This window comes from Oreochromis aureus, linkage group 20, assembly GCF_013358895.1.
Source record: "Oreochromis aureus strain Israel breed Guangdong linkage group 20, ZZ_aureus, whole genome shotgun sequence".
NCBI classification, from domain to species: Eukaryota; Metazoa; Chordata; class Actinopteri; order Cichliformes; family Cichlidae; genus Oreochromis; species Oreochromis aureus.
The window spans coordinates 4,073,787-4,089,716 of NC_052961.1; the positions used below are offsets into that span (position 1 = coordinate 4,073,787).

General features: G+C 41.2%; 1 protein-coding gene across 2 annotated transcripts in view; it reads left to right on the plus strand.

The window, feature by feature from the left end:
- plxna3 (plexin A3) overlaps positions 1–15,930 on the plus strand; it is a 147,120-nt gene that overhangs the window by 11,003 nt on the left and 120,187 nt on the right. The window contains exon 1 of one of the 2 annotated variants that reach the window (XM_039603852.1): positions 6,681–7,027. The exons of the other annotated variant lie outside the window; for it this stretch is intronic. The gene's annotated coding sequence lies outside the window, so the exon portion shown is untranslated. Of the gene's footprint in view, positions 1–6,680; positions 7,028–15,930 lie in introns of those variants that run through there. 2 annotated transcript variants of the gene reach the window in all.

The following is a 15,930-nucleotide window of genomic DNA, read 5'->3' on the forward strand; positions in this document are numbered from 1 at the left end:
CATGTTCTTTACTTAAGTACAAATTAGCTGTTCGTGTTTCCGTTTCATATTTAGCTTCAGCTGCATTTATCCGACTGCTACTCTCCAAACCATCTCACACTGATGCATTTAAAACACAGAGTGACGCTTTCTCAAACACTCAAAACAAGCAGAAGTGAAAGTGAGAAATTAAAGTGTTTTGAGCAATTCTCGTGTAAAAATGTTCCACATTATGATTTCAACATCTCATGTGTTTATTTCCAGTTTTGATAAGTTTCACACAGTTGTGAAAGAGGCTATTTGAACCCTTGGAAGCTGATTCAGGTTAAAAACTTGTACAAAAATTTTAAAAGAGCAAAAAATCCCAAACAAAAACAAAAGCCAGAAGAAGACAGCTGCAGTTCCTCTTGTTGTCACCCTGAACTCTATAAAGCAAGTCTTTCTTGTAACTGTTTCAGTCTTCAGTTCTTCAGGTTTCTCGAAGGATCCCGCGCTGCTTCGATAGTTTTGAGGTCAGGGCTCATGGGAGGCCAGTCCACGCTGCGCTTTTTACTGCACCGGCAGTGCGTTTGGATCGTTACATTTCTGAAAAATCAAGCTGCTCCCAGTCAGATGATTTGCACGTGGTGGCTCAAAATCAACTAAAAATGTTCAAACTTAGATTCTTCCCTCCGTCAGACGTGTTGCCGCTTATCAAATTAACGGTTCTGCAGTTGTCATCGCTACACCTGTCTGTGAAGGATGGTGTGAATTAGAAGTGAGAGTCAAATGTTCGAACTTTCACTGAACTGCTGCAACATCCTGCATGTTTCTGTGCATTCCTGTGAATCTTTGAATCCTTGGAGTCCAAGGTTAAATACAAGTGTGTGTGCGCACGAGTGATTTCACATCCCGTGTGTGTGGAGGGGGGGCAACGCTCTGCAGCTGCCGAGTCTTAGAAATGTTTTATGAACCAACAGGGACGCTGTGTGTGTGTGTGTGTGTGTGTGTGTGTGTGTGTGTGTGTGTGTGTGTGTGTGTGTGTGTGTGTGTGTGAGTGTGTGTGAGCGTTCAGGGTGGTGTCTCCCTGTAACAGTCAACATTACAGCTCTTTCAGGCCATTAAAGGAGCATAACACTGTTTTTGTCTCCACTCCTGTGATGTTTTTCCAGGACTTTTCAGATCGATTTCTCAGAAACGTATAAACCCAGATACAAATGCTTCATAGGACTGTAAAGTAAAGGCTTTTATTTCATCAGTTTCTTCTCGTATCGTCTGTTTAGACTCGAACACGAACTCCTTGGCGCTTGTCGTCTCTGTTTTGGTTCTTTTAAGCCATTAAAAGTGAGCTAAAGTGTCCCTGAGCTCCAACACTGATGTTATCCTGACAAATATTTAGGCCCGGTGTTCGCAACACGTCGAGATAAGCTGCAGAGGGCTGAGTGGACCTCTGATGTTCAGATTCACCGCATGTTGTGATCCGCAGATCTTCTTGTGACAAATTGTAATTCCTGTAAAGTCGGATGTGAAGAAAGGTTCGTGTTTACGTGTGTTGCACGCGTGAAAGCGGCAGACACGATGGCTCCTCTGTGCACAGGTTAAAGGGTTATTCTTGGGTACATGAGACATGAAGAACAGGTTTTATCAGCAAGAAAGCTGCGATAACATCACAACTGTACTCATATTTATCTGTTGAGCTGATTTTCTAATCTGCACCTGGTTACCGAGCTCGCCGTCGGAGCAGCTGGCAGTCGGGTTTAAGTTGCAGTCCTATTTTAAACCTTGCTCCCTGTGCGCTTCGCAGAGAAGGGCTGGAACGCGTAAAAGCATTCTTCTTCCTCCTCTCGCTGCAAAACGAGACACTTAAACGCATAAACTGCTCACTTTTGAAAATGCATTAGTTGCTAAGTTACAGCACCTTTAAATGAGGACGTTTTGAAATCGGAAAACGGACAGGAGATCATCCAGAAGCTGCAGAGAAACAGATTTCTCCATTTTCACTTTCCTTTTCTTCCTCGCTGTTGTGTTTGTGTATTTTGGTTTGAAATGATGCTGTTACAGCAGCACATGCTCGTATTAAGAGCTGCCAGTGTTTAAATAAAGAGGTGAGCATGTAAAAGTAAAGCCTGTGAGCCCAGAGCTCAAGCCTTGGACTGCTCGTTTGTGTGTACTTGCATTAGTTTCTTTTTTTGTAACGCTGAACTTAAAGTACATTTATTCTGCTCATTTCCAGCTCCGTGTTTTTTATTCTCGGACTCCACTGGAGTAGATTTACACGATTCTCCGTTCAGCGTCGGCCTTGATGCAGCCCTTCAGTTCATCCTTTGAAACGAGTCTTTATGTTTTCTGTTTTAGCTCTTCTTTTTTTTCTTTTTAAATCTCCTCTTTAAGGTGACCTTCCTTGAAGCCCACAATTTTCCCAGATTACCTGTCGCTCTCCCGGCTTCAGCAGATAGAACCAAGTGCATCCTGCTTTTAAAGGGGAAAAAAACAACTACAATAATTAACCACTGAAAACCTTCAGTGGATTCTATAATTCAAACAATGTTTTTGTGCATTTTTCCAGTTACATTAAAAAATAGTAATGGGGAAAAGAAAATTTCTCCTTCTTGGTTAAAAACGGTATTTTTGTGAAATCCATCCGTGCTTGTTTCAGCTCGTATCTGATCTGGAATGTGAGAGTGGATGGCACGAACATTTGCAGCAACAAAGATTACAGCAGGACGTCTTTGTTCGTTAATTATTACGCTCATTAGCCGCTTATTGTGGGACATAACTGTGGATTTTGTTTTTTAATCTCAAACTGTGTCAAACGGTTCCTGTATGCAGGGCTGTATCAGGTGACCCCGAACCTTCCCTTAATTGCTGCTATAGGTCCAGGCTGCTGGGAATTTCCCATCATGCTCTGAGCACTTCTCCCCCACCCCCACCCCCTCCTTTCACTGCTGCATGTCATGAACTTCTGTCTGTAGTTTGTGTTTTGTCCTTGTGTCTCTGTGCTCTCCTGCTTCCTTCCACTCACCCACCCACCCCCACCCCACCCCCGGCTGTTCGCAGTACATGGCTGCCCGTCCCTGAACTTGGTTCTGCTGGAGGACTCTTCCTGTTAAAAGGGATTTCTTCACTGCATCCACGAACCATCTCTGAGGTCTTCCTCGTTCCCTCCTGCCTCAGAGCTCCATGTTTCTCATCCTTTGCCCATTATAGCAACTATCCATCCTCTGCACATGTCCTGCTATTGAAATCTGAAAGCTTTGGTTGATAGATTTTAAAAGAAAGAATCCATCCACCGTCTGCTTATCCAGCTCAGGGTCACGGGAGGCTGGAGCCTATCCTAGCTGTTATACGGTGAAAGCAATAACAATTAATTGCAGTCACATTTTTCAGTTTTTGGAACATAAGGTGCTAAAAAAAAAATAATAAAAACTCTCTCTGGTGATAAACTCGTAGCTCTCTGGTTCTTTGTGAATATTAAATACAGGAAGGCTTGTTTTTCTCTAATGAACCAACATCAGAGTTAGTAAATCTTTGCCTGTTCTTGTTTTCCATCGTTCTGACCTTGGAGTACAAGTCAGACTTTGTCGTTGAGCTGTTAATGACTGAAACAGCAGCAGACTTCAGTGTTCCCCCCCTGCGCTGCACAGACTTCACAGGTTTGAAAGTAGCTGCTGTTAGCATTTGCAGCTGAAGGCATCAGGTAAATGGGGTTTATCAGATGCTAATGATCCTGGAGTTTAGGACAGAAAAGGTCTTCAGGTGTCAGAGTCCCCTTGTTTGTAGCCGGGTGTGTGTGTGTGTGTGTGTGTGTGTGTGTGTGTGTGTGGGGGGGGGTCCTGTACCATGCCGCTGTTTCCATGTTGCAGCTCATTAATGTCACAGTTTTCACACTATCGATTGTTCACACTCTTTCTCAAACTTTTTAAATTGCTGCCCGTTCTGCTGTGGTTTAACAAATTTCTGGCATGCTGTTATTTGGAGGCTGTGATGCAACAGCAGTGGTTAACAGGGGGAAATATTCTGAATTCACAAAGGCTCACTTTGGGGTTTTTAAAGCCTCCTTTTAACATGCAGCTGATTCTTTGTTCTATAGCGGGGGGGGGCAGCTCCAGGCCTCGAGGGCCGGTGTCCTGCAGGTTTTAGATCTCACCCTGGGTCAACACACCTGAATCACATGATTAGTTCATTATCGCCTCTGGAGAACTTCAAGACATGTTGAGGAGAACATTTAATTCTTATTTTTATGTTTATTTAAGCGTTATCCGACAGTATGTTTGCACTAAGTACCGCAGCAATTTCCTAATGTTGTAAACCTGCTCAACATTTGGCAATAAAACCCTTTCTGATTCTGATTCTGATTCTGATTTAGCCATTTAAATCAGCTGAGTTGGATCAAAGACACATCTAAACCCTGCAGGACACCGGCACCCGAGGCCTGGAGCTGCCTATTCCTGTTCTATAGTATTAAACATCAACCATATATTGCCAGAGATCCTCGGCATTGGTAATGTTAGTGTTCAGCACAGCAAAAAGGGAGTAGATCCATATAATTGTGTTTTCAAGGAGGCAAATCTCCAAAATGTGTAAAAATAAAGACAAAAATCATTCAAAAATCCATCATTGAGCCCCTTTTGCCTTCAGACCTGCAGTTTAAAGATGATCTTCTGCCCACTTTGGTTGTAACTTTGAGCTCTTGTTGTTTTCCTGTCACATTGAAGCGGTCTGCCTATTCCCCCATGATCTCTGCCTTTTTCTCTTCTTTGGACTATTGTCTCCAAAACTTTGATGGCTGATGAGGTATTTGTGTTAAGTGTGCCTAATGAAGTGGCCTGTCACCCAATGATAAAGCGGACTCTTACTGTTACATTTTATAAAACGACTGTTTTATAGATTCAAGTATGTTGAGGAAAAGATTGGGTGAAGTTGCAGGTATGTGTGTTCATGCAATGGTCATCACAGATTTCCACTTTATTACTATTGAACAGACACATTTCATATTGTTTATTTTTGCATTTAACATATATTTACTGCATTTAGCTTTTCGGAATAACTCTGTTTAACCTCCTTTCTCCGTTTCTGGTGCACGGCTGCGAATGATCGTCTGTTTGATTCTGGAGCAGGATGCGAGTTCTCTGTAGCAGCTTCACTTTTGGCCTTTTCCCGTTGTAGCTGGGCTTCGGGGACTTTTCCCCCCTCCTGTGAAGATCCTAGCATCAACGTCCGCTTCTCTCATCTTTTTGACACTGCTTTCTGTTTCATCTGTTTCGTGTCTCGGGTCGGTGGGGAATCCTTCCACTGTCTCTCTGACTTTTTGTCTGCTTGAAGTTACCTTAAAATTATCAGTTGTTCTTTTCCTTCTTCCGTGGACTGAGTGCTGTCTCATGTTGATTCAGTGAAGCCGGCTCTTCCGCATCACTTTTATCTTCAGGATTTGTCTGGTAAGTGAGGTTTTACCTTTTCTCCTTGACATAATCCCTAAATATCGCAGAGGACTTATGCGTGTTACTGTTTTAATATGAGCGTAATTGGTCCACTTTAAACTCTGTGTGTAAAACCACAGAATTAATCTGGTTACCATCCATCACACCGCTGTCATCCCCTCCCGTTTCCCTCAGCTTGTCTTTATTTCTAATGGATGAAGTCCAGCGCCGTCTGAGTTAATGTATCCAATCAGTGTTTACTTTGTGAGCTCTTTATGACCTTAGTGGAGGATAAATATAGCTTTTAGTGCAGTTAAATGCAGCGTGACTTGGCTGTCAGTCATGGGAGTACAGTTTGTTTGGATTTTCTGTCAGTGCGGCCTTAATATATAGCGAGGTTAAAGGTCACCAGGACTGTGTGATGAATGAACGAGTTCCCCGTTGGCCCGTTTACATTCGCAGCCCTGGTTTTGTTTGAAATGGCAACAAGTCGCAAAAGATTTTCTGCTTCAGGCTGATAGAAAATAAAGTATTTCCACCTTTTGTTTGGCATCGCTGCTGTTCATGCATAAAAGCTATTAACATAATCACTGCAAATTAATCGATTATAAAAAATAAATTAATTGTAGCCTCACAGCAAGCCATAAAAGTGCAACAATACCAATCATGACTTTATTATTTAACATATTAGTTTGAGTACCTTTTACTGTAGAACAAGCTATACACTGCAGTGGGAGTTTAACGATGTGTTGCAGCTACTGATAAAGAAAATATGAAAATATGCAATCATTTCTTAGAAGGGATCTAAGTTACACCAAAGCTACTGCACACTTAAAGGCGATATCCGTAAAAATTCCTATTACTCAGGACTCAGCTGTGATGGGATTAGTGCTGGGAAAATGGGACATTATAATAAATTTACTGTGTAAGCTGCTGAAAGCTATTTTTTCTACCTGTCTTTTTTTAATGGCCAGCCTTTGCTTGTTGCCCCCTGGCTGTTATTTCATGGTGCATACTGGCTTTTATATAAGAATGGATGCTTATTTTCTGCTTAGACAACAGATTTCATGCCAGACCCATAAAACAAAAGGAATAAGAGTGTGTAACGGTGGCGACAACGGGAGAAAGGCAGAGGGCAGGAAGAAGCAGTAGCCTTAAGTTTAATTAAAAACACCTTTAATGTTTTCAGGCTGAAACAAACTGAAAAACTAATTTTTTTTATGGTTCATTACTTACGAAATGATCATCAAATAGTGCCAGTTTTTCTAATCCATTTATCAGGGTTGTAGGTTGAAGTCATAGCTTTGGGGATTCAAGTGCTTCAGGCCAAGTGCTACCAATAAATACACTGAAATCAGCGACACATTAAATTTGAGTTTGCATATTTTTAGGCTGCTTAACAATCAAATCTCTTGAAAAAATAAAAAATGTTACGGCTGCAGTCGCACAAGCATAGAGGCCGGCTGGAGACTACATTGAACCGCCAGATACTCAAGAGAAAATGCGTATTCCGTATTCCCGGTTGGCGAGCTAAAACTAGCACGTTTTAAAGCTTTTACTCTGGACGTAAACAGTCTCCATTTCCAGTTTTTGCCACACTCTTCGCAGATTCTCCATCGCTCTGCGGTCAGTTAGCAAGTTTTTGCACACAGGTCAGTGTCTCTCGCTGAAACTACAGGCAATCAACTAGTGAGCAAAGGAGTCACAAGGAGGTTTTCAGCTAAACCTCCAGCCAGTTTTAACCTAGCAACACCTAGCAACCTTCTGCATACACTTGCCACCCAGCTTTTAATTAGCCCAGGGCTTTTATGATTGTGCTATGTTTTGTTACCTCTCTTGTGAAGCACTTTGTGATGTCTGTCGGTGAAATGTGCTACACAAATAAACTTTTACGTACTTACTTTACTTTTGTTGGGGAATGGACATTTTCCTTAGCAACCGGTGGTTGCTAGAGGGTCACTGATCCATCTCTAAGCCTGCATGAGGCTAAGCTAGTGACTTTAATCAAAGTTTATCTTTTTAAATCTCCATCATGAACCGATTTAGCTGCTGCCTCAAACTTTAAACACATAGTACAGATCAGGTTATAAAAATGTAACATTTGAAGACAATGACTAGGAGAAGGGTATCTAAGCAGCTAGCTTACACTTTAGCGTTATAGTTTATAGTCTTTGCCAATGTTGTTAGCTTCTGGGTTGGTGGGCGGCTCTTATGACCTAACCTACAGATAACTAGCTAACCTAGTTATTTATAGGTTAGCTTTGTTCTATAATTTATCTGTGTGTGATTGGCCAACTAGCGCTAGTTAGTGCAGGAAATATACCAGTTATATAAGCTCTATAAAGTATTATGTGCAAGAGTTAAATGTTGCATGTTACCTGCACAGGTATTGTAAACCACCAAGCTTGAACATGTCACAGGTGTAATCCTCCAACAGCACTGCAGTTTGGAAGAAAATAAAAGTATAGCTTTATGTGGTTGAACCAGAATAATTTGGCTTATAATCACCGTGACCGAGCAGCACTCATAAGAGCCGTCCACAAACCCAGGCGTGTTTATTGTGCGTGTATGGTGATGACATTTTAAAATACCTTTTGGGTGTTGAGGAATGAATTTTTAAACACACATGCTGTATTTTTCAGGACAATATTAAACCTTTTCTGTTACAGTTTTCTGTTTTTTCTGTTTTATTAGTTTAAGGCTAGCTGATTGGCCTGTTTTTTTTTTTTTTTTTCTGGCTTATTTGACATTTAAATTAGTTCCCAAAACGTCCTATGCTAATTTTAATAGCAGTGTGCTTTCTACAGCACACATTAAGTTATATCTTAATTGTATTCCAAAAGATTGGATATATTCTGAATTGCAGGTGTGTATATAATTATAGTGTGTGTGTGTGTGTGTGTGTGTCTAATATAGTCTGTTCGTCCTGTGTCATTACCACAAAGTCTGAGGCCGCACACACACATCAGTGTCTAACACTGTTATTTCATTAGAGTTCCATGTGTTGTGTGATGTTGGTGGTTGGTTTCTTTTTTTATGTTATTTATTTAATGGATCAGCTGATGGAAACCAGAGAGGCCGAACATCTAAACACGTCTGACCCTGAGCGGTTACAGCAAACTTAAACAAACATCTCTCAGAGGCTAAAAGGATCTGATCTGCAGAGATAAACATCAATGAACGGTCCCACAGAGCAACCACATGCCAGCTGAAGAGGTTTTCCTTGATTTGTATTTTTCCAGTGCTTAAAGTGGATCTTCTCTCATTTCTTGCTTCATATTTTTATTCCATTAGAGCAGCGTTACATGATTCACAGTTTAAAATAACCCTCACGTATCTGTGCCTGCCCTCTAGTTCATCCTGTCTCAAACAAGCAGTTTTAACTGCCATCTCTTTAAGGTGTCCCTCCTTAAAATTACTCTTTGTCCTGACTGGGTGATTTTACAGCGACCTGTTGGCGGGGCAGCACCTAGGACTGCTGAGAACAATTACTGATCAGACACATTTAAATGTAAAGGATTTTTTTTATTTTTCTTTGCTGCACATAATGGAAACTCGCTTTTTGGACATCTACATAAACGAAATGTTTCCCAGAATGAACCGGTGTGCAAAAATGCCCAAAACATTCTGCTTATTTCTTTTAAATGCCAGGATTTTAGGCTTTTATTTGTTTACATGACAGAAAAGTGATGATTTCAGGAGGTCTTGGACTCATTGAACAAAAAAACCCACCTTGTGCTGTCTGTGTTTTGTTTCGAGACGGAGACATTCCTTGTAGTGTCATTTTCTGACAAAAATGGATCCTCACATTTAAGAGCGTTTTCTGCTATTAAAAAAACTCAGAACATTTATCATGAAAATGCTGGCAGCTGATTGGCTAACCCCGGCTAAATGATTGCAGCGGTAAACAGAGTAGAGAGATTTTATCTTCTGTCAAACGATTATGATATACATCAACATAATTTACCATTATTGTTTAAACAATTTTAATTTTGTTTTATTAGTCTTCAGTTTTAACTCTCATCTTGAGAATACACTGGGACCATTTTAAGATCCAGTATCGTTGTGAAGGACACTTTGGAGTTCAAACCACCAAAATCCAGGTTAGCGAATGACCTACTGACCTACAGCCGGCTCGTTTATGGGTAAAAAACACAACAGTTTTAAACCACAAAAGGCAAACTTGTCCTTTTGGCTTCGTCCAGCGGTGATCTCACAGCCACACAGTTCTAGCGTCATGTTGGGAATGGGCTCCTGAATTAAACAGAGGAGTGGGCATACCTCGGACTTTTGTTCACGAGTACCGGATACTGGATCCTGGAGTAGGAGGTTGATAGATGGGTGTAGCATCTGTGGTGATGCGAGCACTGTGCTGGCCCTTCAAGAGAGACCTGAGCGTGAAGGCGAGGCTGTTGATTTACTGACTGATCGACGTTCCTCACGAGCTGTAGCAGTGACCAACTGAAGTAGATTGAGGATACGAGCTTCCTCTGGAGGGTCAGGCCTCAGGCTTCAGCACCCAGAGCTGCAGAGCATTCATGATGTATGCACTGATTTTTGTTTTTAGTTTTTAATTTACTTTTAAATCTTGGATTTTTCTGTGTAGGTTTTTTTTCCCTTATCATTGCAAACTCCACCGATGCTCTTTTTCCTTTTTAGTTTTCATACACACACTGAAGAAAATTAAGAGATTCATGGATTTGTTAATAAGTTGTATTTTACACTTTAAGACAATGACATTCATGGACCTGTGATGGTTCAGGTGAAACTCTTTAGCATTAAATATAAGATCAGATAGAAATAAGCCAAAACTAGTGCTACAAAAGAGATTCAAAAGCCCCTTCTGCCGTCTCCTCTTTCCCGGTAAATTCCCCCGCTTCTCTGTCGTATGTTTAACGAACACTGTCTATTGTGGCGGGAGCTCCAGTGTGTAATTAGCAGCTCGGTCTGGTGAAGCAGAGCCTTCCTCTCCCTCCCCACAGAGGCTCTTTCTTATTTACCTCCAGCCAGCCAGCCAGCAGCAGGAAGAAGCTCCAATTTCCAGACGGACGGTGAAACGATCACGCCGTGGGACTCTCAGGACGGCGTGTTAGCGTGTTAGCTGTTATTAGCACAGTCAGACGGTTTACAGTGGTTTGTAATTATAGGGGCCGGCTGAGAGGAAGATGCAGTGAAATTAAAGCGGACGTATTAGCGTACTCGGTGGTTTATGGCTCACTGTGTTTATGTAATTACAGGAAGTGACACAACAATCAGACTAAATTAGATCAGCTGTTGTTATACCAACATAAAAGATTTACTGTCTGTTTACAGGGAAAATCATACTTAGCAGCAGCTTATAGGTTGTAAAACACATTTGAATCGACTTCAATAAAAACACTCATTTCATAAATCAGCGTACGAGAAGCAAACTGAAAGCAGGCGCTTTTACCAGCTTCCTGTTGAATGTCGGGGCGCGTTGGGGTGGCGGGGTGCATTTATTTTTTGGCATCACCTTTAAATCATCTCCAGTGTTGCTGTTGTTTCCTCCTGCCTACTGTGATCTCAGCCTCGATGATACGGTACCCTCTCAGCGTCACTGTGGTTTCTGTTTATCTCCTGCAGATTTATAAGGAAGATATTTGGTTTTCATGAAGCAATGTTTAGACTGTAAACCACCTTCAAATGGACAGAGGTTCTCTTGGGCTCATTTTCAGCGCTCTGTTATTACTGCGGGGATCATCTTTGCATGACTCATAGGGTTAAAAAAAATAAAAAGCTTGTTTATGTTAGCGTGGCCCTCTCTGCATCCCCTCAGTTCATCCTCTGAACCGACCGGTTTTATCCATACACTGTACATAAGAGATTCCAGGTCTGAAAAGAGGAGACAATGCAAAAGTGCCTTAAGCATGTATTCCTTTTAATGGCCAGCAGGGGGCGATTCATCTGGTTGCAAAAAGGTCAGATTGTATAGAGGTGTATGGGAAAACGGCCCTGCTGTTTTCTTGATCTGTAACCTCAGTCAACGCTCTCCTGATGTGTTTATGGGCTCAATCACTGATTTTAAGTCTTAAATAATACAGTATGAAAACGGTTTTGGAGATTTTGGTTCTTATTAGGGTCCAGAGAGGTAAGGAAATAGAGCAGACTGGAGTAAAAGCCCTTTTCATAGTCAGCTCTTATGTAACACCCCGTTTAGATTTTTAGAGTTTTCAATGTTTTCTCACAGCCTCTGTTTAGGGAAGTTTTAGTCCTCATTAGACAATTGACGCCGACGTTCAGCTTAATCTGAATAAGTTGTGTGATACGATCTGTTTTTGTCTTCTTGTTATTAATATAGCAGCTCCGTATCTGACAGCTTCAATGAAGTTGTAATAAAGCAGCTCTTGAATTCGCTGATTCAGAAACATTGGGCTCTCTGTTAGACAGATGTGACCTTCACACAAGCAGCCATCAGCACAACACAGACTTTCACATGACCTCCCATTCACTTTCCCGTCTGTTTAACTGGAGATTTATTTTAACTCGCACTTATCAACAGATTTCATCTCCCACTTTGTTTCTTTACATGATAGATATTAAAACAACAAGTCTAATATGTTGTCTGTTTAGGAACATTTCACCCGCTCTGTCTGGATCTCTGACTTCTGCTTCTCTGCATGTCGGGTTTCCAACAGTCCAAACATGTGAATGTTTTGGGTAATTAGTTATTGTAAAACTGGCCGGAGGTGTGGATGTAAGTGTGAAAGGCTGGCTGTGTTACTCTGTGATGGGCCGACGGTGAGTACAGGGTGCGCCCTGACTCTGGCCTAATGTTAGATGGGATTGGCTCCAGAGCCCCTGCTACCCTAATCGGATAACGGGGGAAAAAAGAAAAAATGGATGCAATGATCTCTGCCGCCGACTCCTGTGTAAACTAGATTAAGCAGCATGTGGGGTCCCACCATGACATTGTTCTTCTGGACACCAGTTTATTCTGCTGTTATCATAAGTTTGTCATTACATTAGGATAAATTTATAAATAATTTATTATGTACATTAATGCCCAAAGAGACGGGGGGAAAACCCTAAACTACACGAAAGCATCACAAGTGACAATTATTGTAATGTTTAACTTATGTTTTATTGAAAAAAGGATAAAAAACTGATAATCTGTAACAATATGAAAATATCAGAAAATTTAAAAATCATATTTTTTCAAATTGTGAAAATGTACAATAAAAATATAATAGAAATACTAAATAATCAACAGCATGTATCTGGGATCTTTTCAAATTAAAGGTGCAAAATGATTTATATGGGAAGGTCTAAAATAAAATCAATGAGGTTAAATAAAAAGACGTTACCATAAAATGTAAATGTAAGGGCAACATTATAATGACTTCATCCATCCACTGAACGCTTCTGTTATTTATTTGTCATGTAAATAATCAAATCAATAAATATCTCGTCCATTTTTTATTCCAAATATGTCTTTTTATTTAATTTCTTTACTTTAGCTCTATTTGTTCCATATTTAAATCCGGCAGATTTAATGAACACAAACATGTTTGTCAGTCATGATCTCGACTGGAAAGTAACTGCAGACCTTAAACTTCTTGCATGATTTTATCTCCTTGGAAACCAGCCCGGATGTGAAACCTCAGTCCCAATCAGCCCGGTGAGCTTTATCCGCACCAACACTTAATAGTTTGAAACAACATCTTTATAGTTTATATGACATGCAGTGCAAACTCCACCCAAATGCTTCATCACGGCCCAACCAGAAGCTGTAAAACCAACACACCCCTTCTGTCGCCCACATCCATCACCTCCATCTGCGTCCCCCCTGTGTGACCCCCTCATCTCTGTGACTGAGGCTCTGTGTGTGAATCGCGGGCTCCGATAAACACACAACAAAGCAGCATTGTGCTGCAGTTTCCTGGTGTGAAGGGCTTCAGGGGCCGTTTGGGTGGCAAGAGATGCAGGGTGGTCAGAGATGGTCAGAGATAAGAGCTGAGAGCTGGACGGTTTAGAGGCGACTCGGGCCAACAGATGGGAGATTGAGACACTTTCAGGCCTGATAGGGCGACCGCACTGAGATACAGCTGGCACTGGCACTCAGCAGCGTTTTATCCCTGTTCGGTGGAGGCGGGGCCGAGTGCAATGTTTACACGTTTAAATTCAGCACTCGAACACGGCAGTTTGGATGCTGTAGAGGGTCACGTAATTTCATAATAGGAGTACGGAAATGCATTTCAGGAATGAAGCATGAAAGGCTGAGATCAATGCGCGGTATCGGTGCACCAGATCGAGAGATGTAGAACGAAACGTCCGGGGGGGAAAAAGCTTTTTAAAATCTTATTTTGGGGCAAAGTCAAAAAAAGAATTCAGATAATATCAAAGACCTGAAAGAAGCTCACCCTGAAGTCTAAATGATTTTCAGAGAGGGCCTGAAAAGTTGTGAACCTCTATTGTGCATGTGCACAACAGGCTAAAATGTTCCCCTTGCTTGTTGCTGATTTGCTGTCTTGTTGTGTCTTTATCCATATTTAACATGTCAGAATTCTCCCATAGATTCAGGATTTTTGAGTGCAACATCTTCTCCTTGTATGATTTCCCCAGTAATGCTCTAAGAGGGTTGCAAAGTGGCAAGACTCGCCTCTACAAGGACTAGATAGTCAATATGCTTTTATTTTGAAAGGTTACTTCCTGCTAACCTAACATTCATAAAATTCATAAAGTTCATAAAATTTAAAAATAGCTACAATGGGATCATCCATTTGCCATTTTTTGTTTTGAAAACTCGGGGTCATTGCCTTGGGGCAGAGCTCAGAGATGCTGCATGCTCATTGGCTACATGTCATTAGCCAGTCTGCTAGCGACTTGGCGAATAAGATATTTGCTGTTTGACGATTTTAGACTAATTGATTTACATTTGTGCTTTAACCACATTAAAAGCTGTTTTAGCGGCCATTTAAAGTCATTAACTGAGTAGAGAGACACTAAAGTAGTTGCAGCATCTGTATTGAAATCCATCCATGAAGCATGAGTGTTAATGTGGCAGAATACACAGCTGTTACGGTCTGATTTGTGCTGTGGCGTTTGGGGTTTCTTACTCCTCTGTGCCACAGTGTTGCAAAACTACACAAAGGCAATTTCAGGAGACTGTGCTAGATCTGTCTGAAGCATAGTGCTTTGGATTGATTACTTTATTTGATCATCAATAACTCGTGGTTTCTGTCTCTTTCCTGCTCTCTCAGTAATCTAACCTTTTGTGGGTAATTGCATACAAATGTTTCCTAATGGAGCTGCTTCTGAATATCAAATCCACTTATCAAATATGAATCCTCTGAAGCCCCCCCTTTGATAATTAAGTTTAGCTTTCATAATTTGCGAGTAACCAAAGGTCACGTAGTCGGTTCAGATCTGACAACAGAACATTAATGAAGCCTAATGAATGTTGACGACCTGCAGCTCCAACCTGACGATGAGGCGAGCAGCAGCAGAACATCTGAAACGTTTGATATTGATTGTTGCTGAAACAAACTGACTGTTACAGCTGGTGTTTCGCCGCCAACGCACCGGACCTAAACCAGGCCGCTCGATCACAGAAACAATCATCATCAGAAATTTGGTAAATGCTAAAATCTCAGCAATTCGATATGAATATTTGTTGATTTAGTGAAGAATTATTTAAATTTATTTAAGACTCGTGCATTTAGGGAGACCTGCAGCCGCAGGGAGAGCACCTGACACCTTAGCCAACAACCAACCAACACCTGGCTTTTGTGACGCCATGGCCCAGTTTTACTTCTCCTGGACCCCGCTGGCCTAAGGCTCTCTTTCTGTGATCTTATCTCAAGATAAGCCAAACAGTGAGTGTATTTGTGCTTCTAGGGAGGGTGAAAGTGCATCACCATAAAGGAAAAGAAACGCATTGATTTATTCCATTTTATTCAGTTTTATTTATGTTGCGCCAATTCAGGCGAAGGCACAGCAGACTCTCCGCCTTCTCCATTTTGCTTCGGAAAGTTCGTTCACCTCTCCGGTTTCAGGTTGGACGCCACCCAAAAATGCTTTTTGGTTGTGAAGCAAAGTTAAATTTGTTTGGCATTTTTAAAGAAGAAACACAAAAAGCAGTGAATGCAGCTCTTTTTTACAGGCCAACCACAGCCGAAGGGGAACATGTTTGTTCGCACCACTTCCCTTTTTTTATTAAAAGACCTAACTTTATTGTCAGCTTGACTAATAACGTGACATATTCGTTTGTGTTCAGTTCCATTTTATTTTTATAGCATCATTTCAGGCTGAAGGTTCTGGCTCCTATTCTACTTTTAGAAACAGTAGAAACCACAGCCAAGCATCCTGAGAGCTTTGTCAGCATCACATGGCACTATGAGATCTTTAACATGTGACGGGTCCTGATTATTTAAGACTTTGTATGTATTTAGATTCATTCTGAACTCTTACCTGGCTAATATGGGAAATATAATCTCTTATCTACCTGTTACTGTTGTCACTGTGGTGTTTTGGATCAGCTGAAGGCTTTTCTGTGATAAAAGGACTTCACATTTAGCCAGCTCTACCCTAGATG